Raw genomic sequence first — 24,120 nt, forward strand, 5'->3', positions numbered from 1 at the left:
AAGGGAAAACCTCACCCAGAGCACTCCCATACCTCAGCCGGAAACGGTTTACATCTTTCCCTGCTCTGCAGAGGAAGCTGTAACCCCTTGCCTAGAGACCCACCTAAAGCTTTAAAACATGAATAAAAAGATGAAAAGAACAATCGACAGCTTCTATAACAGAAAAGAGCAGGTCAGCAAACCTGAAGAGACCTCAAACAGCAAAAATGACGACTGTCCTCTTTACATAATGCTCCATAGAACAGACTATTAAAAGTCTCCAAAAGAGAGTTAGAAGATAAATGGGAAAGGAAAGAGAAGCTCATAAGAGAAACAACTTCCTGAAATAAGAATTGGAAAAGTTAAAAATTCCCAGGAAGTGCGGGAAACAAAATTGGTGAATTGAAAAAAAAAAAAATCTCAGGAAAGTAAGAATTGGAATTGAAAATAAAGAATTCACTAGAAAGTAGGATCTGTGAATTGGAAAAGACAAAAGAACCTCAAAGAAAGTAGGATCCGTGAATTGAAAAGACAAAGAACACGCAAGAAAGTAGGATCTGTGAATTGAAAAGAAAATAATTCACTAAAAAAAAAAATTAGTGAAATGGAAAAAAATTCCACAGACCAAAAACAATACATTCAAAAACTCAATTGACATATACAGAAAGAAGTAAAAAAGCTATTGAAGAAAATAATTCTTTAAAAATTAGAACGAACAATTAAACTAATGTTCATTGAGACAGCAAGAACCAAATCAACAAAACAAAAAATGACAAACCTGAAAACCACGAATTTTCTACTTGCAAAACGACAGACTTGAAAATAGATCTAGGAGAGATAATCTGAGGATTATTGACTTTCTGAAACTATGATAAAAAAGAGCCAGATACTATTTTACAAGAAATCATCAAAGAGAACTGCCCAGATGTAATAGAACCAGAAGGAAATAGGCATTGAAAGAATTCATCGAACACCTTCTGAAAGAAACCCTAAAATAAAAACCCCAAGGAAATATTGGGCAAAAATTTCAGAACTATCAGATTAAGGACAAAATTTACAAGCAAAAAAAACCATTTAAATACGAGGTGCCACAAAAGATCACCCAAATCTGCTGCCTCTACATTAAAGGAAAGAAGGCCTGGAATGATATTCGAAAGGCACAAGAACTTGAGATGCAGCCAAGAATAAACTACCCAGCTAAGCTGAGCATTTCTTCCAGGAAGAAGATGACATTATGAACAAATATTCATTTGTTTCTGAAGAAAACCAGAACTAAAACAAAAAATTTGACTCTCCAAGAAAGAACTCCAAGAGATGCAGAAAAGGTAAAATAACTCTTGAGAATTGTATTTCTTTGTATATACAAAAGAATATGTATAATTTGATTACTGATATAACATAAAAAAGGAAGTAGATATGGAAAAGGATGATGGCAGAACAAGGTGGGAAGGAGGATAAAAAGAGGAAACCACATCCCACAAAGAGGCTAAGGAAACTTATCATTCTGAGGAATTTAGAGAGGGGAGGAACATTGTGTGAATCTCTCATCAGAGTTGGCTCCAAAGAAAAAATAATTGACATTTTTTTAGAGAAAATTCTCTCTCGCCTCATTAAAGGGAGAGGAAAGGGAAAAGAAAAGAGTAATAAGGAAGAAGGGGAAAGACTCAAAGGGGGTGGAGGGATTATAAAGAGGATAGTTCGATACAAGAGGGTAAATAAGTTTAAAAGGGAGGGGTTGGGGAGGAAGAATAAGAACACAATCTGGGGTTATTAGGATGGCAGGAAATACAGATTTAGTAATTTAACCGTAAATGTAAATGGGAGAACTCCCCATAAAGAGGAGGCAAGATAGCAACTGGATCAAAAGTCAGAACCCTACAATAATTGTTACAAGAAACACATTAAAGCAGGGGATGATATAGAGTAAAAGTAAAAAGGCTAAGAAAATCTATTATGCTCAGGGAAGTCAAAGAGGGGTAGCCATCCTTATCTCAGATAGCAAAAGAAAATTGATCTAATTAAAAGAGATAAGGAAGGTAACTACATCCTGCTAAAGGGAGCATAAACAACAACAATATCAATAAAAATATATGCACCAAGTGGTATGGCACTCAACTTCCTAAAGGAGAAGTTAAGAGAGTGCAAGAAGAAATAGACAAAAAACTTAATAGTAGGAGATCTCAACCTTGCACCTCTCAGAATTAACAACCAAACCACAAAACAAATAAGAAAAATTAAAGAAGTAAATAGAATATTAGAAAAATTAGTATGTTGGATCTTTGAGAAAAATTGAATGAGATAGAAGGGAATAATCTTCTTCTCAGCAGTTCATGGAACCTATTCAAAATTGACCATATATTAGACATAAAGACTTAAAATTAAATGCAAGAAAGCAGTATAATGCTTTTTTCAGATCATGACAAAAAAACTACATTCAACAAAAAGTTAGGGAAATAGACCAAAATGAAACTAAACAATCTCATCTTAAAAAATGATTGGTAACAGCAAATTATAGATACAATTAATAATTTCCACTCAAGATAATGAACAATGATGAGACATCATACCAAAATTTGTGGATGCAGCCAAAGTGAATAAGAGGGAATTTATATCCTTAGAGGCTTACTTGAATAAAACAGAGAAAGAAAAGATTAATGAATTGGGCTTGCAATAAAAAAACTAAAAAAAAGACCAAATTAAAACCCCAATCAAATACTAAATTGGAAATTTAAAATTAAAGGAGAAATTAAAATATTGAAAGTAAAAAAACTATTGAACTAATTAAAAAAACTAAGAGTTGTTCTATGAAAAGCCAATAAAATAGATAGTTTTGGTAAATCTGATTAGAAAAAGGAGGGAGGAAATGAAATTAGTGTCTTAAAATGAAAAGGGAGAACTTTCCACCAATGAAGAGGAAATTAGAGAAATAATGGAGTTATTTTGCCCAACTTTATGCCAATAAATTTGATAACCTAAGTGAAATGGATGACTACCTCCAAAATACAGACTTCTAGACTAACAGAGGAAGAAGTAAATTGTTGAATAGTCCCATTTCAGAAAAAGAAATAGAACAGGCAATTAAACAACTCCCTAAGAAAATCCCCAGGACCAGATGGATTAATGTGAATTTACCAAACATTTAAAGAACAATTGGCCCCAATGCTATATAAATTATTTGATAAAATAGGGAATGAAGGAGTCCTACCAAATTCCTTCTATGACACAGACATGGTAATTGATACCTAAACCAGGTAGGCTGGAAAAAGAAAGAAAATTATAGACCACTCCCTAATGAATATTGATGCTAAAATCTTAAATAAGATATTAGCAAAAGACTACAGAAAATCATCTCCAAGATAATACACTATGATCAAGTAGGATTTATACCAGGAATGCAGGGCTGGTTCAATATTAGGAAAACTATCAATATAATTGGCCATGTTAATAACCAAATTAACAAAAACCATATGATCATATCAATAGATGCAGGAAAAGCATTTGATAAAATCCAACATCCATTCCTTTTAAAAACACTTGAGTGTATAGGAATAAATGGACTTTTCCTTAAAATAATCAGCAGCATCTATTTAAAACCATCAGTAAGCATCATATGTAATGGAGACAAACTGCAACCATTCCCAATAAGATCTGGAGGAAACAAGGTTGCCCACTATCACTGTTACTATTTAATATTGTATTAGAAACGCTAGCTATAGCAATAAGAGCTGAGAAAGAGATTAAAGAATAAAATAGGCAATGAGGAAGCCAAATTATCACTCTTGCCGATGACATGATGGTATACTTAGAGAATCCCAGAGATTCGCTAAAAAGTTATTAGAAATAATCCACAACTTTAGCAAAGTTGTTGGTTATAAAATAAACCCACATAAGTCATCAAAGCATTCTTATATATCACTAACAAAATCCAACAGTCAGAGTTACAAAGAGAAATTCAATTAAAGTAACTACTGATAATATAAAATATTTAGAATCTATCTGCCAAGGGAAAATCAGAAACTTTATGAGCAAAATTACAGACCACTTTTCACACAAATTAAGTCTGATCTAACCAATTGGAAAAATATTAAATGCTCTTGGATAGGGGCGAGCAAATATAATAAAGATGACAATATTACCTAAACTAATCTATTTATTTAGCGCTATACCAATCAGACTCCCAAAAAAACTATTTTAATGACCTAGAAAAATAACAACAAAGTTCATATGGAAAACAAAAGGTCAAGAATTTCAAGGGAATTAATGAAAAAATCAAATGATGGTGGCTTAGTGTACCAGATCTAAAATTATATCATAGAGCAGCAGTTACCAAAATTATTTGGTATTGGCTAAGGAATAGATTAGTTGATCAGTGGAATAGATTGGGTTCAAGGGATAAAACAGTCAACAAATATAGCAACCTAGTCTTTTGACAAACCCAAAGATCCTAGCTTTGGGATAAGAACTTACTGTTTGATAAAATTGCTGGGAAAATTGGAAACTTATATGGCAGAAACTAGGCATTGATCCATACTTAACGCGAACCAAGATAAGGTCAAAATGGGTTCAATGACCTAGGATAAAGAAATAAATTATTAATAAATTAGAGGAACATAGGATAGTTTACCTCTCAGACCTGTGGAAGGGAAGGTCTTTATGACCAAAGCAGAACTAGAGATCATTACTGATCACAAAATAGAAAATTTCGATTATACCAAACTGAAAGTTTTGTACAAACAAAACTAATGCAGACAAGATTAGAAGGGAAGCAATAAACTGGGAAAATATTTTACAGTCAAAGGTTCTGATAAAGGCCCTTCATTTCCAAAAATATATAGAGAATTAACTCTAATTTATAAAAATCAGCCATTCTCCAATTGAAAAATGGTCAAAGGATAGAACAGACAATTCTGAGATGAAGAAATTGAAACTATTTCTAGTCAATAAGAAAAGATGCTCCAAGTCATTTAATCAGAGAAAATGCAAATTAAGACAACCTAAGATACCACTACACACCTGCGATTGCTAAAATGACAGGAAAAAATAATGATGATTGTTGGAGGGGATGTGGGAAAACGGACATTGATTCATTGTTGGTGGAGTTGTGAACGAATCCAACCATTTTGGAGATAGTTTGGAACTATGCTCAAAAAGTTATCAAACTGTGATACCCTTGATCCAGCAGTGTTACTACTGGGATTATATCCCAAAGAGATTATAAAGAAGGGAAAGGGACCTGTAGTGCACGAATGTTTGTGGCAGCCCTTTGTAGTGGTTAGAAACTGGAAACTGAATGGATGTCCATCAGTTGGAGAATGGCTGAATAAATTGTGGTATATGAAAATTATGGAATATTACTGTTCTTAAGAAATGACCAACAGGATGATTTCAGAAAGGCCTGAGAGACTTACACGAATGATGCTGAGTGAAATGAGCAGGACCAGGAGATCATTATATACTTCAACAACAATACTAGATGATGACCAGTTCTGATGGATCAGGCCATCCTCACCAACGAGATCAACCAAATCATTCTAATGGAGCAGTAATGAACTGAACTAGTTATACCCAGAAAAGAACTCTGGGAGATGACTAAAACCATTACATTGAATTCCTCAATCCCTTATATTTATGCACAACCTGCATTTTTGATTTCCTTCACAAGCTAATTGTACAATAATTCAGAGTCTGATTCTTTTTGTACAGCAAAATAATGTTTTGGTCATGTATACTTATTTGTATCTAAGTATATTTTAATATATTTAACATCTACTGGTCATCCTGCCATTAGGGAGGGGGGGGATGGTAAGAGGTGAAAAATTGGAACAAGAGGTTTGGCAATTGTTAATGCTGTAAAGTTACCCATGTATATATCCTGTAAATAAAAGGCTATTAAATAAAAAAAAAATTATCTTTAGTAAGGGAATAGGAAATCATTATATCACATCTTTGGTATGGCTAATGATTCCATGAAATTTTAATGGCTCTTCCATCCTTTAATGGAACATTTAGAAAATATGTCTCAGATAAATAAAGAAATAGTATCTTCCAATCTGGTGGAGTTATTAACACTATATCCAGGATGGAGGTAAATATGGTATGTATGCTAGGAATGATGTATCTCTTAATGTTACTGTAGCTTTTAAGACTCTGGAGTGCTTGCATTCCAAGGGCTATTTGTTCCAGTTGAGATTCCTGAAATTGTATGTGATACGTTTCTGACTGAATGTAGCCCAAAGTATCCTTTTTTTTTCATTTCATTAAAAAAATTATTCATTTGACCTTATTTTTTTTTAAGACTTCAGAATGCTCCCCCAGCTTATCCTTTGATGGAACCAAAGTTGCTTTTGATTTTTAAAAACAAAAAGATTAGGAATCCAAAGTAATTTTTTAAAAAAAAATGTTTATTTAATATTTCTCCCAGTTACATCCAAACAATTATTTACATTTGTTTTTAAGATTTTTGAGTTCAAAGTTCTCTCACAATTAAGAAATCACATGTGAAGTTATGAAAAACATTTCCATAAAAGTCAAATTGTGAAAGAAAACATTGCTCTCCCACCCTAATGAAAATAAAAACCCTCAAAAAAAAAGATTGTTAAAAATAAAGAGAGATAGAGAAATGGAGAATGCTTTGATCTGTATTCAGACTCAATCAGTTCCTTCTCTGAGTATAGATACTATTTTTCATCATATATCCTTCAGAGTAGATGTATGTGAATGATTATACTAAATAACAAAGTCATTTACAGCTGGTCACTTCAAAACATTGCTGTTACTTTGTATACAATATATTTCACTTTGTTCACAGATTTTTTTTCCCTGAGAGCATAATGCTCATAATTTCCCAGAAAACAATAATATTCCATCAGAGAAACTTGCTTCGATTTTTTTTTTACAATTACTACTGCTAATTGTACCCTCCTCCCCCATTTATTCTCCCTCCTTTCACCTTGACCCTTTTCAGAAGTGTCTTGCTATAGACTACCCCTTCCCCTAATATGCCCTCTCATTTATTACCTTCTCCCCTTTCCACATCCCACTCCCCTCCTATTCTCCTGCAGAGTAAGATAGATTTCTATACCCCTATTGAATATATATGGGATTTCCTATTTGAGCCATTCTGATAAGAGTAAGGTTCACTCACTCATTCTTTCCTTTCCCTCTTCCACTGTAAAAGTTTTTTCTTGCCATTTTTTTTTTTATGGCAGATAATTTGCACCACTCCACTTCTCCCTTTCTCCCAGTACATGCCTCTCTTATCCCTTAAATTTCATCATTAAAAAAAATATTATCCCTTCATATTCTACTCACATCCCTGCTCTCTGTCTATATATACTCCTTCTCCATAACATTGAGAACATTTGAATAAGTTACATGTATCATTCTCCCATGTAAGAATGTAAACAGATAAATCTTATTAAGTCCCTTATGATATCACTTTCCTGATGAGTCCTGTGTTTGAAAGACAAATTTTCCATTTAGCTTTGGTCTTTTCATCATGAACCCTTTCCTCTGAAGGCTTATACTCAGTTTTGTTGGATAGGTGATTCTTGGTTGCAATACTTGCTCCATTGAAATATCATATCCTTCAGAAAATCATATCCTAACCATTCTTGTCCTTTAATGTAGAAACTGCCAAATCTTGTGTTATCCAGTCTATGGCTCCATTATACTTGAATTGTTTCTTCCTGGATGCCTGAAATATTTTCTCCTTTACCTGGGAATTCAAGAATTTGGCTATAATATTCCTGGGAGTTTTTATTTTGGGATCTCTTTCAGGAAGTGATCAAGGGATTCTTTCAATTTCTATTTTACTTTCTGGTTCTAGAATGTCAGGACAGTTTTCCTTGATGATTTCTTAAAAGATGATGTCCAGGCTCTTTTTTTGATCATGACTCTCAAGTAGATCAATAATTTTTAAATGATATCTCTGGATCTATTTTCCAGGTCAGTTGTTTTCCCAATGAGATATTTCACATTTTTTCTGTTTTTTTCATTTTAAAATTTTTTTCTTTATTGTATCTTGATTTGTCATGAAGTTATTAGCTTCCATTTGTTTAATTCTACTTTTTAAGGAATTATCTTCCTCAGTGAGCTATTGTATCTCTTTTCCTAATTGTTCGATTTTGTCTTTAAGGCATTCTTCTCATTAGTTTTTTTTTTTTTTTTTTTTGTATTTCCTTTTGCACCTTTCTCTATTCTTTCCCTAATTTTCCCTCTGTCTTTCTTACTTGATTTTCAAAGTCATATGTTGAGCTCTTCCATGGCCTGCGCCTAATTATTATTTTTCTTTTCTTTCTTTCTTTATTTGTTTTTAAATAGCTTTTTATTTACAAGATATATGCATGGGTTATTTTTCAGCACTGATAATTGCAAAACCCTTTGTTCCAATGTTTCTTTTCCTTCCCCTCCCCCCTCCCCAGATGGAGGTTGACCAATATCTGTTAAACATATTAAAGCATAAATTAAATACAATATATGTATACATGTCCATACAGTTATTTTGCTGTACAAAAAAATTTGAATTTTGAAATCGTATACAATAGGCTATACAGTTATAGCCAAATTCTTGAACTCCCAGGTAAAGGAGAAAATATTTCAGGCATCCAGGAAGAAACAATTCAAGTATAATGGAGCCATAGTCAGGATAACACAAGACTTGGCAGCTTCTACATTAAAGGACCAGAAGGAAATCAAAAATGCAGGCAGACAAAAATAGAGGCATTGGGAATTCTATGTAGTGGTTCATAGTCATCTCCCAGAGTTCTTTCACTGGGTGTAACTGGTTCAATTCATTTTTGCTCTATTGGAACTGATTTGGTTCATCTCATCACTGAAGAGGGCCATGTCCATTGTTGTTGATGTATACAATGATCTCCTGGTCCTGTTCATTTCACTCAGCATCAATTCATATAAGTCTTTTCAGGCCTTTCTGAAATTATCTTGCTGGTCATTTCTTACAGAACAATAATATTCCATAATATTGATATACCACAATTTATTCAGCCATTCTTCAATTGATGGGCATCCACTCAGTTTCCAGTTTCTGACCACTACAAAGAGGGCTGCCACAAACATTCTTGTACATACAGGTGGTCCCTTTCCCTTCTTTAAAATCTCTTTGGGATATAAACCCAGTAGTAGCACTACTGGATCAAAGGGTATGCACACTTTGATAACTTTTTGAGCATAATTCCAAACGCTCTCCAGAATGGCTATATGTATTCACAATTCCACCAACAATGTATCAGTGTCCCAGTTTTCCCACATCCCCTCTAAAATTCTACATTATCTTTTCCTGTCATTCTAGCCAATCTGACTGTGTGTAGTGGTATCTCAGAGTTGTCTTAATTTGCATTTCTCTGATTAATAATGACTTGGAGCATCTTTTCATATGGCTAGAAATAGTTTCAATTTCTTCATCTGAGAATTGTCTGTTCATATCCTTTGACCATTTATCAATTGGAGAATGGCTTGCCAATTCTTATTTTTCTTGGAGGCTTTGGATGTATAAGCTTTTACTTTTATCATCTTCTGAGTGTGTTTTGATCTTTCTTGTCATCATAATAGCTTTCAGTGGTCAGAATTTTTTTTTAATTTTCTGCTCATTTTCCTAGCCTATTACTCTGCTTTTAATTCTTTGTTAAAGTAGAGCTCTGTATCAGTAGAGCTCTGTATCCACAGCAGAGGGTGCACTGTCCCAAGCTTCAGGAGTTTTGTGCATTTGTTTTCAGAAATCCTCCAGAAATGTGACCACAAGCACTCTTTTTTGCTCTGGGACTGTTATGTGTGTCCATACCCCACTGTAGCTGTAAAATCTAGTGTGCTAGCCAGGATGGAGGTTCCATTGACTGGGGCTGCCTTGAAACTGCACACCAGACTCCCACTCCATTGTGATAGACCCTTTCCACTATCTTCCAAGTCTTCCCTGGTGTCCCTGGATTGAGTCCAGAAGCCTCTAGTACTGTAGTTGATTCAGAGGTCCCACTTCACTTATAAAGATATATAGAGGACCCTCTCTCCCTCTCTCTCTCTCTCTCTCTCTCTCTCTCTCTCTCTCTATATATATATATATATATATATATATATATATATATAGGGGTCTGAGCTGGAGCTGGAGCTGGGACTGGGTCTGTGCTGGCATTGCACCCTGGGCTCCCACTCTGGTTCCACAGACCTTTTTTGCTGACCTTCCAGGTCTTCTTTGGTGTCTCTGGGCTGAGAGGTCTGGAAGCCACCAGGATTGCTTCTGATTCAGAGGTTAGGCCTGGGACTGGGCTGGGCTGGGCTGGGCTGGGGCTGGGTTCAGGGTTATATCAGCACTCCCACCTTAGTGTCATAGAATTTTTCTGCTGAGCTTCTATGTTGCCTTCAGGTGAAAAATGTTCTACTTCATCTTTTTGGGTATTCTGATGCTCTAAAATTAGTTTAGAGTCATTATTTAAAGGATTTTGGAGTAGTTTGGGGAAGAGGCTAGGGGCGTTCTTGCCTTTACTTTGGCAACTTGGCTCCACTTCCCCCAAAGTAATTTCTTATACTACAAAATAAATTCTTATTCTATAATATCTTATATTTGATAGTGCTACATAAAGACAAATGAGTAATCAACAAAGATTTCATTAGTATCTACTATATGAGAAATACTTTGCTAGATGTTTAGGAAACAAAGATAAAATGTAAAGGGGAAGATATGTATACATGCAGAAATACATATACTTCTACAAAATAAACAACTTTAAAATATATACAAAATACAAGTTAAATTCTTATGTATGTTGTTTCAAGTTGTTTTTTAAATTCCATGTTTCTATCCCCATTCATAAGCTTCTTGAGGATTAGAAATATATTTTTTTTTAATTCCAATTTTATGGTTCCATTTCTAAGCTCAGTGTCTTACAGAGAGTATATCTACCTGGATTATACTATGCTTTGCTGGATTATACTAGACTATAAGACTCTAGATTTGGACAATCCCTAGATAATTAATTTAAAGAAACTTGAAGGAGTTCTACCTTATTTTCCTAGGTTTGCCAATTGAGAAAAAATTTTACCCAGGGTGATAACAGCCCAGAAAAGGATAGAAGCATCTTCTCTAGACATATTCTTGAATTACTGTTCAAATAATGGCCCCTGAGAACTCACCCAAGTCACGAAGTGATAGAACTAATAATTTTTCTCTATTGGAGTGAAGTTATATGGCATTCTGACAGAGTCCAGCATAACATAAGGACAGCTTTCAGGGGAAAAAAGTACTTCTTTACTTATTGAAAGATCATTTAGCTAAAGGAAAAAGAGTTTATGTATGAGGGGTTCAGTGTCAACGGTTTTATTCCTTTTGAGTTTGTGTTAGTATAGCTGTTCCTGCTGAGTTCCTGTGGTTATATGCATTAGAGAGAGTAGATTTTGTTTAGAGTAATATTTCTAGAAATACTGGTAGTCTGTTTATCCTGATATGTTTTATTAATACCGAACACAATGGCTTTCATGATTTTTACAAATATTGACATGATTTTGCCTCCTTTTTCCCCATATCTATCCTTTATTTTCCTAGACTTGGCTTAATTGATTGTCCTGTAGTTATATCAAGGGAATTCCTTCTAATCACCATCATTTCATGTTAACCATATATTTCTGGATATTCTGATCTTTTATTTCTCCATTGATTACTACCAATGTTCAAGAAAGTGCATGCAGCATAAAGGCATGTGAAAGATTAGAAGATACTGTCACTCTTTTGATAACTTTACTAGTACCTGTGATGTATTCAGAAGAAAGTCCACAAACAATCAAAAATAATGTCAGGCACTATGGTAGGTATTTTCCTTATGACAACAATAAAAGTGCTGAGGCAATTCCTATAACAATAAATTGAAAATCTTTTTATTATTATTATTTTTTTTATTTAATAGCCTTTTATTTACAGGTTATATGCATGGGTAACTTTACAGCATTAACAATTGCCAAACCTCTTGTTCCAATTTTTCACCTCTTACCCCCCACCCGCTCCCCCAGATGGCAGGATGACCAGTAGATGTTAAATATATTAAAATATAAATTAGATACATAATAAGTATACATGACCAAACTGTTATTTTGCTGTACAAAAAGAATCAGACTGAAATATTGTACAATTAGCTTGTGAAGGAAATCAAAAATGCAGGCGGGCATAAATATAGGGATTGGGAATTCAATATAATGGTTTTTAGTCATCTCCCAGAGTTCTTTCTCTGGGCGTAGCTGGTTCAGTTCATTACTGCTCCATTGGAAATGATATGATTGATCTCATTGCTGAGGATGGCCAGGTCCATCAGAACTGGTCATCATCTAGTATTGTTGTTGAAGTATATAATGATCTCCTGGTCCTGCTCATTTCACTCAGCATCAGTTCATGTAAGTCTCTCCAGGCCTTTCTGAAATCATCCTGTTGGTCATTTCTTACCAAACAATAATATTCCATAATATTCATATACCACAATTTATTCAGCCATTCTCCAACTGATGGGCATCCACTCAGTTTCCAGTTTCTAGCCACTACAAAAAGGGCTGCCACAAACATTCGTGCACATACAGGTCCCTTTCCCTTCTTTATGATCTCTTTGGGATATAATCCCAGTAGTAACACTGCTGGATCAAAGGGTATGCACAGTTTAATAACTTTTTGAGCATAGTTCCAAACTACTCTCCAGAATGGTTGGATTCGTTCACATAAATTAAAAATCTTAACGTTCTTGATCTCCTTCCAAAAACATCTGCAAACTCACTTTTAGGAAGCCTCGCAGCAATCCCTTTTCTTTAAAACTTGGCTCAGATGTGCTCTCTTTGCAGTTAGGGTGGTTATAAAATTAAGAAGTTCTGGTTTCACCTTGTATCTCTGAAAATTACTTGATACCTGCTCAGTATAGATAACAGGCAGATATAATATATATGTACATGCATGTATATCTATACATATGTAAAAACTGTACCAGTGGCCATAAATACTCACACAAAGGTATACTATATACATATGTATACAATATATGTATGAGTGTGTGTGTATATGCATATATATATGTATATGTATATGTGTGATAACTTGTATTTTATTGCCCTTTAAGTTTTGCAAAAGGCTTTACCAATGTTATTTCATTTGATCCTCATTGGGAGTTAGATATTATGCTTGTCCTTATTTTACAGTTAAACTGAGACAAATAGTGGTTCAGTGACTCACCCAGGATCACACAACTAATAAATGTCTGAAGATGGAGTTGAACTCAAACTTCCCTGAAATTAGCTCCCATACTCTATCCAATGAGCTACCTTGCTGCCTTCAGATAGATACATAATTAGTTAAGCATGCATTTATTTATACACATACATGTATACATATATACATATATATGTATATTTATATAAAACTAGTTATATATGTGTAATGAATACAGCAGTTATATGCTGCCTTATAATTTTAAAATTGCACTAAAACTTTTAGGACATCCATACAATGTGTATATAACTAACCTCAAGAGGAAATGCTGTGATGCTAAAATATGCCTTTTAAACATTAATGTGCAATACCATTGTCAATTAGTATTTGAACTGCTTGATTGCAAATTTAAAAGAGAAATTAGAAAATTATTTGGAGTACATTTGTATTTTATAAATTAGAAAACTGATACTTGACTTTATCATCCTTGAAATGGCTTCCCCTAGGAACATAATACTTAAATACATTTGTCTTTTGGTCATATGTTGGTATGGTAAGTGATCTTAGCCTCCTTTCCTGACTTGATATTTACAAATAGAGTTTGGATTAGTTTTGAAAATCTATTCCATTATACCTGTTCAAATTGAAACCTATCTGCTATTTTTCTGTTCATCCATATAGTTTCAGCATTTATTTTTTGTCATCTTGCAATTTCATTACCCAGAAAATTTAGCATCATGTACAAACTTGTAGGTTACATTGCATTTCACATGTCTTATAAAAACCCTTGAGACTTGTGTCCTGATCTCTAAGTCATACTTTTAAAAAATCTGAATTGCTGACTTATCTTTCACAGCGTCAGAGATGAGAACTTGAAAGCATTTTAGTCAATATCCAGTCCAATCCACCACTAAATAGATGAGAAACAAAGTACTAGAGAGATGAATTAACTTTTCCCTAACCACGTATCTAATAACTTCAAGATATACTAATTTAAAGATAGATCAGGTAGTGGCCTTCTCATTGCCTTATCCACATGAGAGGTGTGCAACTGGTTATCTGGAGAAAAAAAATGCATAAAAATTTAATGATCAGTTCTCTAAGCTGGTAGGAACTAGGTCTAGTATACTTCCTATATAATGATATACTCAAGGATCATCACTTCAATGCTTTAACTCATATCTCCTTTCCTTCCCTGAAAATTATTCTATATGGGATATAGTCTTATATTCTAATATTTCATTTTTTAAAAAAAATTTTGGGTATGTTTTAAGAAAACCAAAAAGGGTATCAGAGATAAGAGTAGGAATTGGACTGAGATTCTTATGAATTAAAAGGTGAATTTAAAAATTCCATAATCAGGCATGATTGTGGAGAACTTCAATCTCTGCTACCAAGAATGCTAAGGATGCTTCTTGAGTACTAGAGCTCAAAAGTATAATTAGGACTAAATCAGAGCCACCATCAGCACTATTTCTGGCACCAACATGGCAAAGCTTTGGGAATGGAGGGACTATCAAGTTGCCAAGTATGGATAAACTGGTCTAGGATGGATAAAGTATCAGATTAAAACTGTTTGCAGTTTTAGTATTGTAGTATTGGGACCACCTTGTGAATGTCTGCTGTATTGACAGCTCCAATGAGATAGTGTAATTCATCTTAAAACAAACAGATAGATAGATGGATAGATAGTGTAATTCATCCTAAAACAAACAGATAGATAGATAGATAGATACGGAGAATTTCCTAAAAAGTAGGCAACTGATAGTAGATTATAAAGAGTATTCTGTCATCTTTTCAATAAATAATTAAAACACTTTGGGCAAAATACTTAGTGAAGGAAAAATAGAAAGATAGTAAGACAAAGTTTGCTCCTTCCATCAAAGAAACTTGCTGTTTGATGAAAGTGATGTTATATAAAATTATTTAATACAAATATTAAATAATATTAATTAGAATATGATTATTATTTCAGTAGTACAAAATACTTCGAAGTCATGAGAGTATCACTTTGAGGAGCAATCAGGGAAGACTACACAAAGAAGGTATTATTCAATCTGGCCTGAGAGAAAGGGTAAAATTTCATTTGGTGAAATTCAAGGTAGGAGTGGGAACTTTTTGGGGATAGGATATGATGTGAGGCCAAGATTCAGTTTTGAGAAAATATAGGATAATTTCATGGAATAATGAATCCTTTGCTTTTGCAAATATAGGTACACAAGATAATATTCAAGTATTAAATTATAGATGGATTTAATTTTTAGCAAAAGGAGAAAAGACTTTATTCAGTAATCAATCAGAAGTAATCAAAAGTTTTAGATCAGGAACATGACTTGATCTGAGTTGCATATTAGAAAGCTTAATCTACCTATAGTGCCTAAAACAGATTAGAGTAAGAAAAGGAGGAGTTTGGGAGAGAACATTTTTAGCCAAAGATTTGCAAATAAAAAACTCCCAGGTGATCTATAAAACCCTGTCCTGAAAACTCCTCCCTATAAAAACTTCTACTTAAAAACTCTTTGACAGAAAAATCTCCCTCCTGGCTACCTGGGTCCCAAGGGTCCTTTACCAAGCTAAGCAAGCTTTCAGGATCAAGTTCGGGCAGCTAGAAAGGTTTTTCATTATGTGTGAGTTTTCAGGATGGAAGCTGAGATTTGGACCAATAAATAGAAATTAGTCCCAAAGCACTGTTTCAAAGTAGTGATTTTCAATGGCTCTAAACAATGTCTAAATGGCACATTTTCAGTACAGTTAAAAGGCATGCCTGGTATTTTACACCTACTTGTTCACTGCAGCTTAGAAGTATAGACAGTTTTGTACTACCCTCTCATTTTATCCCATGTGCCAAGACATGTACAGTCAAGCATTTCATTTGTGTAGCACATTTCTTTAATCCACATTAGGGACATCGTAATAAAGATTTTGTGAGGTTTAGTAAAACAATGATAATATTGATAAAGTAATTGAAATAGAATTGGCCAAAAGATTTATCTAAGGTCATTTATGTAAAGAAACCCATTTAAACTAATATTCAAAGGTTTTTATTCCCAGTTTAGCACATCTTTCTCTCAAGTATTCCCTAATCAGTAATCCCCAAAGGATGGATATATTCTTTTTTGTAGTAGTTACTCTAAAAAGAAGTTATATTAGCTCATATTTATTTTATTATTATAGACTATAGCTTTTTCCTTAAAGTTTAATTTAATACATATTTATTAAGTATCTACTAGTACAATGTTTATTGGGCACTAACCATGAAGGACAATAAAGAAAACAAAAGATACCTACCTTAGATGATACATTTTAAAAATTTTGAAAGATTACCACCTATTGGGTGACATCTTCTGCGATAATATTCTAATTAATCCTTGCTACTTCTGGTTTATACTTCATAGATTTCTGCCTACTAAGAATATGATATGCAAAGCTATTAGTTAATACAAAAACAAAAATTAAGGATCACACAATATTGGAATTTAAGATTTGGAATGGACCTCCAAACCAACTAATCTTGAGGTCAAAGCCTCCATAAAAAGAGACTCTATCACCTCTTAGGAAGTGCAAGTTGACTTTTCATCAGTTTTAATTGTTAAGAAATCATTAGATTATTATTTTTTCTCTTGAATTCTAGTCTAATTTTGTGTCTTGGAAATTCCAAACTCTTGCTGGAGGATCAGTTTTCTAGAATCAAATAGAAGTGGTCTATTCCCTCTTTCATACAATAGTCATTCAAATAATTATAGATAGCAATCATATTCCTACCTCCCAGGAGTTATTGTTAAATAGTGAATTCTTAATTTAATAGCTAGGATTCTATGTTTATTAAATACTAGGTTGTTAGCTACATTGCTTCTGTATGCTGTATTGCTAATCTGTTCCATTGATCAACTTCTATTTCTTAGCCAGGAGCAAATTGTTTTCATGATTACTACTTTGTATTTTATTTTGAAATCTGTCACAAAGAGGGCTCCTTTGTTCTTCCTTTTCATTATTTCCCTTGAGGTATTTGAACTTTAGTCTCCATATGTATTTCATTATTATTTTTTCTATTTCTTTAAAGTAATCCTTTGGCAGTTTGATTGGTATAGAACTGAATAGTAAGTTATTTAGAAACTGTTATTATTTTTCTTATATTCACTTATTTTACACATTATTAATTAATATTTTGTGACTATTTATGGTTGTCTTTTTTTTCTACCAAAAATATGGTTCTTTAAAAGAAGACTCACAAATATTTCATACATGGTATAGTTATTTTAAATTATTTTTTTCCATCTTCCCTGGTCTTATTTTATTGGAATTATATACAAATGCTTGTGGTTTGTATTTCTTTATTTTATATACTGAAAGATTGCTAAACTTTTTGTTTTGCTTAATTTTTAGTTGACTAGAGAGTTCTTTAGATTATGTTACATTATCTTCAAGATATGAATTTTGATTCTTGTATTCATTGATCTCTTCTTTCTCTGTTTTATTCATGTATCTATTTAGAGATAAGATTTCCCATAGGATCTGATTTGGCTACTTCCCACAGGTTTTTGTATATTATCTCATTGTTGTCATTCTCTCAGATAAAATTATGGATTATTTATTTGGTTTGTTGCTTGATCCTTTCTTTTTTTTTAGAATTAGATTATTTAATTTTCAATTGGTTTTTAATTTATCTTTCCCTGCTCCTTTATTGAATATATATTTTATTGCATTGTAGTCTGAAAAGGAAGCATATACAATTTCTGCCTTTCTGCATTTGATTGCGATGTTTTTATGCCCTAATACATGGTCAATTTTTGTGAGGGTGACATGTACTGCTGAGAAAAAGGTGTACTCCTTTTTGTCCCTATTCAATTTTTTTTCTAGAAGATATCATATCTAGGTTTTCTAGGATTCTATTAACTTCTCTAGTTTCTTTTTTGTTTATTTTGTGGTTAGATTAGTCTGATACTGAAAGGGGAAAGTTGAGGTCCCTCCCTAGTGTAGTCTTGCTGTTGATTTCTTACTGTACTGGCTTAAAATCTTCTCTGAGAATCTGAGGGCTCTACCATTTGGTGCATACAAATTTAGTATTGTTACTACTTCATTGTTTATTGTACCTTTTATCAGAATGTCCTTTCCTTTCTTATCACTTTTAGTAAGATCTATTTTTACTTTTGCTTTATCTGAGATCAGAATTGTTATCCCTGCTTTTTATACTTCAGCTGAAGTATAATAAATTCTTTTCTGGTCTTTTACCTTTATTGTGTATGTGTTTCTCTGTGTCAAATGTATTTCTTGTAAATACCATTTATAGGATAGTGTGTTTTAATCTACTCTTCTATTTGCTTCTGTTTTATAGGAGAGTGCATCCCAGCTCTGTATTTCCCTCTATCCTATGTTCTTCTCTGTATATATTTTTATTCTCTCTTTCCATTCTGGCCTTAGTCCTGTTTGTTTGTTTGTTTGTTTGTTTTATCCACCCTACTCACTACCCTGTCTTCTATCAACCCTCCCCTCTTCTCTTAATAGTGTTTAAAAAAAAAACATACTCCACCCACTACCTTTTCTTCTATCACTCCCTTCCCTTCTTCTCTTACCTTTATTGCTCCTCTTTCTCTTCCTACCTCTTAATAGGGTTAGATAAATTTCTGTACCCAAGTGAATGATTAAATTATTCCCTCTTACAAACAAAACTGATGACATCAAGCTTCAGACAATGCTCATTCCCTTCCTTCTTTCCTTGGATTGACATAAGTCTTTTGCCTCCCTTCATGTGAACTAATTGTCCCATTATACCTCCCTTTTCCTTGTTTCCTCAAATATAAATCTTTTTCCACTCCTCAATGCCTTTTTCATTGATGTCATCACATCAGAGCCCATTCACAAACACAATCTCAGTCCATGTGATGTCCCCCTCTGTCTGCCCCAGTGACAAATACAGATCTCAAGAGTTACATGTATCATTTTCCCATCTAGGAATGTAAATTGTTTAACCTTTAAATAATATATGTTTTTACCCTATATACCTTTCTGTTCTTCTCTTGAGTCCTGTTTTTAGATTAAATTTTCTGTTTAGTTCTGTTTTTTTCAATAGAAATGATTGAAAGTCTGTTATTTCATTGAAGCTCCATTCCCTTCCCTGAAAGATAATGTTGAGTTTAGCTGGGTAGTTAATTCTTGACTATAACTCTAGATCCTTTACCTTCTGAAATATGGTATTCCAGACTCCCTGATCCTTTATTGTAGAAGCTACCAGATCCTGGGTAATTCTGATATTTGAAATATTTTTTTTTTCCTAGAGGCTTGCGGTATTATTTCCTAGAGACTGTAGTTCTGGAATTTCACAACAATGTTCCTTTGGGTTTTCCTTGTGGGATTTCTTTCTGAAGGTGCTTGATGAATTATTTTAATGAGTGTTCTCCCCTGTGTTTCTAGAATATTGGGGCAGTTTTCATTAATAATGTTTTGAAGAATGCTATCCAGGCTCTTTTAGGCCAGTCATTTTTAAATTGTCTCTTCTGGATCTATTTTCCAACTTGTCTGTTTTTGCAAAGAAGTATTTCACATTTTCTTCCATTTTGAATTCTTTTTAGCTTGTTTGAGTGATTCTTGCTGCCTCATAGAGTCAACAGCTACCATTTGCCCTGTTTTAGGTTTTTAATGTGTGATTTTCTTCATTTAGATTTTGTATCTCTTTTTCCTTTTGGTTAATTCTACTTTTTAAGGAGTTGTTTTCTTCAGACAATAGTTTTCCTTTTTTTTCCAAATTGTTGAGTCTCTCATGCATGCCTCTAATTTTTTTGTTCATTTTTTCTTCAACCTCTCTTATTTGCCTTTTAACATCTTTTGTGAACAATTCCAAGAAGCCTCTTTGGGCTTGAGAAGAATTCATATCACTCTTTGGGATTTCCTCTGTGAACAATCTGTCTTCACCTGAGTTTATGCTTTGGTCTGGCCTGCTTATTGCTCTTTTCTTTCATTTTCTTTTGGTAGTTTTTTTTTTTTTTTACTTTTATGTTTGAGCTTTGCTCTGGAGTAAAGGAAGTGCTGTCCCAAGCTTCCTGTGTATCTCTGAGCCTTGGCTTTGAGCACAGGGATCCCTTATGTTTGCATGGGGTAGCTTTGCCTGCTGTTTTCTGGAAACAGACTGATTTTCCAGAGTTTGTCTTCTGAGTTGGGACTGGAAACTTCCCCACTAATTTGCTCCTTTACTGAACCAGGACTGAGGGTCTTATTTGATGATTTGCTGTGTTTATCACTGTTTCCCAGAGTCTTTCTGATCTGAGGTGACCCCCTTTTCACCCCAGTGAGACTGATCTTTCTTGATGTTTTGCCAGTCTATTTTGAGTTGGAGAGTAGTTTCATTCCATTGGATTCTGATCAGAGGCTTAGTTTCATATGGTTTTCAGGGAAACTGGGAGAGTTTGTGTAGCTTACTAGCTTTACTCCACCATCTTGGTTTCACCCCTGGAAGTCTCCCCCAGTGTTTCTTTTTAATATTTTACTTATACTAGGACAGCATTTGGACTGATTTTTATTATTCACTAATCATATTTTAAGATAGTCTCCTCTCCTTTTCTAGTTTGACATGCTCTTTGTTATGCTTTTTCTACTCCTTTTCATGCAGAGGCCATTGAGAAAAATGTACTGAAGTTCCCTTATTTATCATGGAGCATTCTACTGCCCTTGATGTCATGTGAAATTCAGATTCTTCTAGAATCTCTGACAATATCAGTGAGAGAATTGCTGTTAAAATGATGGGCTTTTATGGAAATGAGCCATGGAGCTGAGCAAAGAGGACCTCATCACCAGAAAATTGGTCATGGCATGATGAAGTTTTTGCCTATTGTGACCCATGAAAAGGATAAAAATAATACAATGAGAGAATGAACCACACAACCTTGAGTGGTACTCTCTGTACAGCAAATTCTGTGTAATTTTTAAAGAAGTCTTATTTCTATAAAATAAAAGAGAGGGAGTTATTTTTTTATATAAATTGTTTTAGATTTCTTATTTTTTCAATTTAGAGTAAAGTCAATGAATGCCTGCTGCACAATTGATGAAGGATAGATATGACATAGTACAGTCATCTCTCATTTACCAAAACCTCACAATGGTGTCAGCAATTAATTCTGGTTTATGAGTAACTTGTATTTATAGAAACCTGCATATCATTAAATGCTTTACTTAGCTTTATAAAAAAAAATATTTGTAGTTTTAAGAAAAAGTTAATGTTCATAAATTTCTAAATGCCAAAAGTTTTATTAAAAATAAATATCTAGTGATTAAATGAAACAAAATAAAATCATCTCAAAGAGGAGTTTTCTTTCCCTCTTTTCTTTCTCTTTGTTCTTTTGTTTTTCCCTCTCCCAAGTCTTGGTCCTTTTGCTATATTTTTTTCATCACTACTCTTATTTGTCTTTGATGTTTTATAGCAGTTGTGAGTAATAAAATAGGCATAAGAATATAAGATGGAGGGAAATGTGCTCAAGAAAATTCAGCAATAACTATCTACTAGTAAAGTTTCTAGGTATTTGACTATAATATCTATCCTGTGGAATATGAAGTCTATAGAAACAAGATGTAAATAAACATTATTTGTAAGCATACATAGCAATCTATGTGTACATTTATGAGTATCTATTTGACATGTATAAGTACAATTCATTAAAGTCATCAACTCTCTTTTCCTAAAGGATTTTTAATGCTGAAATATTATAAAGACTTACTTTTTGCAAATCAAATCAAATGGTGAGATGCCAAAAGGCTCCTCTTTTCCCAGTTTTTCTCTCCAGCCTATGCATGGTTCCTAGAATTCTGAGTTATATTATTTTTGTTTTAAGTAACTGAAAGGATTAACTAAATATTTAGTAGAAGGGATGGGTTTCTACATTAGGCCAACATCATCCATTAATACATTATCTTTAATTAGTCTGATTATTTAGCAAGGAATAGAATTCTTGAGGAATATGAGACAAAAAGAAAAAAAGAAAGAAAGCTATGTATATAGAATTGATTTTTCCTTTGGAGGGGAATCAGAGTAGGAATCCAAGTCCCCAGTCAGCAAAACCAGTATAAAGATAATTTGTACTTAAGTAGTAGAGGAATGATTTTGCAGAAACATGAAAGAAATGCAGAACTGGGAGAGTCAAGCACAATTAACCATTTCATGATTTTTTTGTGTTATTGTTGTTCAGTCATTTCAGTTGTGTCCAACTCTCTATGACCACATTTTGGGGATCTTGGCAAAAGATACTGGAATACTTTGTCATTTCTTTCTCCACCTCATTTTACAGATCAGAAACTTAAGCAAACAAGATTAAGTGACTATCCCAGGGTCAGAGAAAAAGTGTTGAAGCCAGATTTGAATACATGAAGATAAATCTTTCCAATTCTAAGCCCTGTGCTCTATCCATGGGTTGTTCTGGCAACCCAGTAATGTACATATCTATAAAGTGTTTGAGTTACTGAATATTTAGACAAGTATTTAGGTTATTGAACCCTACATAAATTATATGTTAAACCATTACCAGTTAATAAAAGTATACTATGAATTAATTATTGTAACATATTTTTCCCCCAAATCATAAACAACTTTTTTTTTTGTTTTGTGAGATAGAAGAAGAGCTAGATCCAGAGAACAGAATGTTTCCAATAGATTGTCAACTTAAATGTAATGGTTACTATAAAATGATGCTTTAATGGTGAAGGACATATTGAGGGAAGAACAAAGAGTGAAAGAGGTTCTAAAAACAAAGACAGAAGAAAACTGAGTCAAATTTTAGACTATTTTATTCTAATTCTATTTTTCCTGTATTTGTTCAATTTCCTCTACTCATATTACCACTGTATTAGTTGAGGCCTCTACCATCTCTCCCCTTGTTTATTACTGTAGCCCTAATTCTTTTCTCCTCTACTCCTTACCCTCCTCAATCTATGTTCACTATTGCTGTTAAAGTGGTATTTTTAAAGTGCTAATATGATTATGTCATTCTTCTTTAAGAAAGGCTAGTAACATGATATTATCTCTAGTATCAAATATCAAATTCTTCCATTTAAGTCCTTCATCCAGATATAATCCACCCTTTCTGGATGCCTCTTTATATAATGAACAATCCCATCAAATTGGCCTTGCTCTCTCAGAGAATGCACATTCCTTTTCCCATTTTCATTTCTTTGCACAGATACTGCCACTATTTCAATATATTTTCTTCTTATCTCCATCTTTTAGAGTCACTAGCCTCCACATTTTTTTCCAAATATCAAAACTTCCATGAGAATGAATGAAAGAAATTGATGCATGAAATGAATTAATAGAAAGCACTAATAAAATGAGTGCACCATGCTGGAATAGCAGAGGCAAAATTGTGGACAGAAGACTGAGACTCATCTGAAGTGTCCCAAATTCCCCTACAAACAACTTTAAATAAAACTTCAAAACAAATTTTGGAGTTGCAGGACTTACAAAAAGGCAGATGAAACAATTTTCCAGTTGAAAACAACATAGAGTGTTGGCAAGATCTGTTAAATTGTGGTGAGAGTGAAGTATAGTCCACTTCAAGTTTTGTTAAGAGAGTACACAACACAGGAAACCAGCAGCATTTCTTGAGTGTGATTGAATCAGCAGCAGAAACTACTTTTAGAGCTTTCAGCCCATAGATAATAAGGGGTACACACAACTGATCAGAAAAAGATTCTAGAGTTCCTTTTAATGACAATAGGAGTAGGATTATATTGTATTACCTATACTTATGTCTGGGTCACATTCCTGGATCATGGTTCCAGTACAATGAGAAGCATTAGCACATCAGAGCTTGCAGTATAAGGAAAACAGGGAACATGATCAGAGTTTCAGGGCAGAAAAAGGTGCTTGTGACCAGGAGAATAATAAACACACTTTTCCTTAGATCATTCTACCTTTAAAGCTGAAAACTTATGGAGATGCAGAACTACATCTGAAACAACAACTCAAAAAACCTAAA

Source organism: Sarcophilus harrisii, chromosome 3, assembly GCF_902635505.1.
Source record: "Sarcophilus harrisii chromosome 3, mSarHar1.11, whole genome shotgun sequence".
NCBI lineage: Eukaryota > Metazoa > Chordata > Mammalia > Dasyuromorphia > Dasyuridae > Sarcophilus > Sarcophilus harrisii.